This window comes from Phocoena phocoena, chromosome 6 (genome assembly GCF_963924675.1).
Source record: "Phocoena phocoena chromosome 6, mPhoPho1.1, whole genome shotgun sequence".
In the NCBI taxonomy this organism is placed as follows: Eukaryota; Metazoa; Chordata; class Mammalia; order Artiodactyla; family Phocoenidae; genus Phocoena; species Phocoena phocoena.
Genome location: NC_089224.1, coordinates 19,792,629 through 19,797,714, shown reverse-complemented (window position 1 = coordinate 19,797,714; position 5,086 = coordinate 19,792,629).

The window sequence follows — 5,086 nt, the reverse complement described above, 5'->3', positions numbered from 1 at the left end:
CAAACCAGATGGAACCCTGAGGCCACCCAGAGATGTGTAACCGGGGATTACTGCCCCAGATCGCAGGGCCCAGGCAGGAGGGAGGGCTCCTAATGACAAGGATCACTGCTGGGACCTGGCACCACTGGTGGGCTTCTTCACTAGGACCTGGAGCAGTGGAGGAGCAACCAGAGGGCCCCAGCTTCTCCTTTCCTCATGCTTCTCAATATCCCACCAGTGCCTTTACTGTCAGAACCATCTAGAAGCTAAACCTGTGTGCCTGGGAAAGGCAGCCTGTAGGAGCCAGCCCCCTGCAATACAGAGGAAGAGCAGAGGAAAGATGAGGAAGAATCTGAGGGCAAATCTGGGTGAAGACCGGCACAGTCCACCCTACATCAGTTTGTTGCTGACAAAATAATGCAGAAGATCATTCTTTTGGAGGATCAACTCTCAAGGCAGATAAGAAGCGTGCATGTCCTCTACACCAGCAGACTGGCCAGAGGTCTGCACATTTAGGTCAGGCTTAGCTCTGCTTGACAACTTGTAAGTTGCATCAAGATCTCCTCCAAGAATCTGACATCTTCAGAGTAAGGGCTAATCTGGGCATGCTCTTCACCTGGCAATCGCAGAGACACAGGAGGGCAAGTGGAAAATGGGGGACCACTTGAGTCCGGACCTAGAAGGAACCAAAGCAAGTCAGTCACCTGGCTGAACCCACCATTGATGAATGGGGAAACGCACTCCATATTTTATGAGTGGAATTGGAAAATTAAATGGGAAAGGGCATGGCCATAAAGAGGGTTGAGTATTCAAGTCAATAATTCCACCTATAGCTCAGCCTTTAAATGTGTGTGTGTATGTGTGTGTGTGTGTGTGTGTGTTTTCCACACCACCAAGCAATTCATTGACACCAGTTGGGTGTCCTTCAATTAATTCAATTCAATTCAATTCAGACACTGTTAACCCAGAGATAGTGTCAGCTCCCACAGGTTAAGGGCTAAGTCCCATATTCCTTCTCAGGAGGTAAGGAGGGTTTATTCTTAAACAAGAGAATATTTGTGCCATTTTCATTTTATATTTTATCTTATTGGTATAGCTATTATGCCCTTATTTACTCATTTGTAGCTTTAATCCACTTTTGGGCTCTTTTGGTTGGGACTGAGGGTCAAGAGTGGCTGGATTCAATTAGAGGTTGAGAGGAGAGTCATTGTATGATAAATAATAAAATATAAACATCTAGTAGGGGACCTTCAATAGAAGTAGCAAACATATTTACACTATTCATAAGGTTAAAAATTAAACTAGCACTATCAAAGCACAGTAATGAACCCACATGCAAAGGAGAGGAATTGTAATGCTCAGGATTACAACACTCAGGCTGCACATTTAGGTCAGATCAGGAGTACACCATCCACTGTCCTGAACTGCAAATCACGGTGGCGACATCGGCCAGTGGTTGGGAGATAATCTTTGCCACAACCATTTGACACCAAACACAGTGTTACTTTCAACCCTTCTTTTTTGAGCTTTCCCCCCAACCTCTACAACCACCCATCACCAAAACCCAGCACTTTCATATCCCAGGGAGGGATGTAGGGTTTTCCTTGCCAAGACCAGGACAGTCCCAGGAACATAAACCTATGGTGCCTGACACGCTCGCCAGTGAAGACACGTCCACCTCAAGATGAATTGGGGACCACCATGAGTTCTGATCATAAAACAAGCAAGTATTACAGCTTGGAATTAAAAAGGAAAGAAATAAGTGAAGGAAATGAAGAGGTACAACTTTCCAGTTGCAAAACAGATAAGTCCTGGGTATGAAATGCACAGTGTGGGGAATATAGTCAATAACTGGTGACATATCGTAACTTGACGTATTGTGGTGATTAGTTTGGAATGTATAGAAATATCTAATCCTTATGCTGTGCAACAGGAACTAACGTAGTGTTGTAGGTCAGTTATCCTTCAAAAACAAACAAATTCAAAGAGAAAGAGATGAGATTTGTGGTTACCAGAGGAGGGGGTTGGGGGAGGGGAAAATCGATGAGGGTGGTCAGAAGGTACAAACTTCCATTTATAAGATAAATAAGCACCGCATGTGTAACGTACATGTGACAAATATAATTAACACTGCTCTATGTGATACATAAAAGTTGTTAGGAGAGTAAATCCTAAGAGTTCTCATCACAAGGAAGAAAATTTTTTTCTATTTCTTTAATTATGTGTCTATATGAGAGCACAGGTGTTCACTAAACTTACTGTGTGGTAATCACTTCGTGATGCATGTAAGTCAAATCATTATGCTGTACACCTTAAGCTTATATACTGCTGTATGTCCATTATATCTCAGTAAAGTTGGTAGAAAAAAAAAGACCTAAAAAAGGGGGTGGGGGTGGGGATAAGTCATGATGGCTGATGATTCTATTCCACAGGCACAGCCTAGAGAGGCAAAAATGCACTAGTAAAAATATAAGTGAAAAATGTCATTGAGTGTCCAACTGACTTTCTTGGAAGATCTCAAACACTCCTCACAAGTAAAGTTGGAGCACTTAGTCACCCATAAACATTCATTAATTCTGACCTTGACTCCTTGGAAACTGTGACACTTTGCATCAAGGAACATGGTGAAGGAAATTAACCGTGTAATCAATATCACAACAGGAATAGTGTATTGAACTAGAATTCAAATATTTTTGCCCTTTAGAAGCACTTAGCACATATAGATATGTTAATTCTGGCCCATTCTTAATTATTTTTAAAGAGTGCACTTCCTGGGGAAGTTTGTTTGCTCAGTGAGTGTCTGAAATAAACCATTTCTTTGGAGACATTTCTGGATTCAGACTCTCCATCCATTCACATTATGTTCCCGCAGGCGAGGCTGGTCAGAGGCCTCTCCCCAATGAGCCCCCAAGGTAATGGTGGGGTTCACCCTTATTATGTGTTTATAAAGCCTTGGTGATCTCTGCCCCATGTTGGGGAAATGATACAACTAAATCACCACTGTGTTCCCTCAGAGTCTCATGGACAGGAGGCATTCAGGTGTCCTGTCATTATGGATTCTGAATTTCCTCATCCTCACTCCATTTTTGCATTGTGTGGGAGTGTATATAAGTCAGTACACTTTTCTGTCTCTCCACCACCAATAAATGATGCCTTGGGGATTTTAAATCTGAGTCTTTAAAAAAGAGATTCTTTTTTTTTTTTCTTATTATGAATACTTAGTCTTACATTAAAATTTCAAAAGGATGGGAATATGAAATAAAGAAAATAATTCACTGCAATTTTCCTTTCCCAAGTGCCATCCATACATAGTAATATTTTTTAAATGAACTTTTTATTTTAGAATAATTTTAGACTTACAGAAATGTAGCAAAGATGGTACTGAAAGTTCCTGTGTACCCTTCACCCAGTTTCCCCTGACGTTAACAACTTACATAACTCTGTTACACTTGTTATAACTAGGAAATTAACATCAGTGTATTATGCCATTTAAAAATATTTACTTCAAGCTTTATTTCCTTTTTATTTTCAAAGTTGACATTTACTCTATTTGCAATTTTATTCTTTCTTTTTAACACTCTGCCATAATAATTTCTCATGTCATCGAAATACTCCACACAAACATTAAACATCTTAAATATTCCATCTTATTAGTGTTTCATAATTTACTTAATATTTTCCTATTTTGCACAAGTTTGTTTCCAGTTTTTTAGCATAAATAACTCTTATGCGTTATTCAAAGTTCACACTATTCCTTTGTTACACACTCCTAGAATTAGAACTACCGGGTCAAAGTATCTAAACCTTCTTAGAACTCTTGAAGTACATTATCAAATTCCTTTTTAGTGAAGTTATACTTTTCAGTTTATTCCCTTTTTTTTTTAACCAGGATAAATATTTTTTCTTTTATTTTCAATGAATGTAAATAAACTGTTCAGTTTACTCCTTTTTACTACAATGTTCATGAGCACTCATCGCTGGTACTGAATCCTGTGGGTGTCTTGTGTCTTTTCACTCTTATTGGTGAAAGAAAAAACACACTTGCTTTATAGTTTTAATTATATTTACTCTTTTGAGACAATATTTTTATATACATTTGCCATTTCTAGTTCAGATTTTGTGATTTGTCTTTTTTTTGCTCATTTATATATTAGGATCATTATAATTTTTAATTGATTGGAATGCTGTTTTTATACACCCCTTTCTCAGCTATTACAGATATTCCCCCCATATGTTATAATTTAACTTTGTGTTAAATTTCCAAACTTAGTTATTTCCTAACTTAGAGAATTTGTTAAATTTCATGTAACCAAATAGATCAATCTTTTTTCCCTGTGATGTCTTCCTTTTGTTTTAATGCCAAGAATTCTCTTACTTCGAAAAGTGGGTTTTAGGTCTTAACTTACTTGAATTTGGCTTTTAAAATTTTCTCTACTTTCAGAAAAAGCCCAAGCGTATGTTGGTTCCTGTTCCTTTGTTGGAAAGTGTTGCACTAGCTTTTTTGAGGGTTGCTGATGCAGCTTCTAACTAAAGGCTCAAAGAGGCTGATGCCCTGCAGGCTGGAGCTAAGCCAGAGATGGGGTCTTCTAACAGCTCAGTTAGACACGCTTACTCTTAGGCAGCCCTTGTCTCCTTCACTGTGGGGACCATGGGTCTCCGGATTCTGAGAGCAGCCTTTCTCCTGCCGGCCAGTGAGGCTCTGTCTTCTCCCGTTACGTGAGAAGATCTGCACTCAAAGTACAAGTGCCCATCACTCAGCACAGTCAAGCACGAATATTACATTCGTGTGGAGTGTTCACCCAGATTTCAGAAATAGACACTAGATGGAAATAAAGAGGTGTTGGTTTGGGGTTTGTTAGGACTTCAGCTCAGAAAACTTGGATTCAAGAACATTTTGTAGCTGGACTACAAAATTGAGGAAGCTTCTGAACGCAAAAACTGCAAGATCACAGATAGTTCCATAAGTTGTTTGTTGATAATTATACTTGGAGCTGGCAAGAAGCAGGGGGGTCTGTTAAACAAGGATTGGTTGGGATCTCAAATGGTTGCAGAGTTAAAAGGGGAACAACCTCAAAACCATAAAGTTGCAGCTGGCAGATGTTGTTCC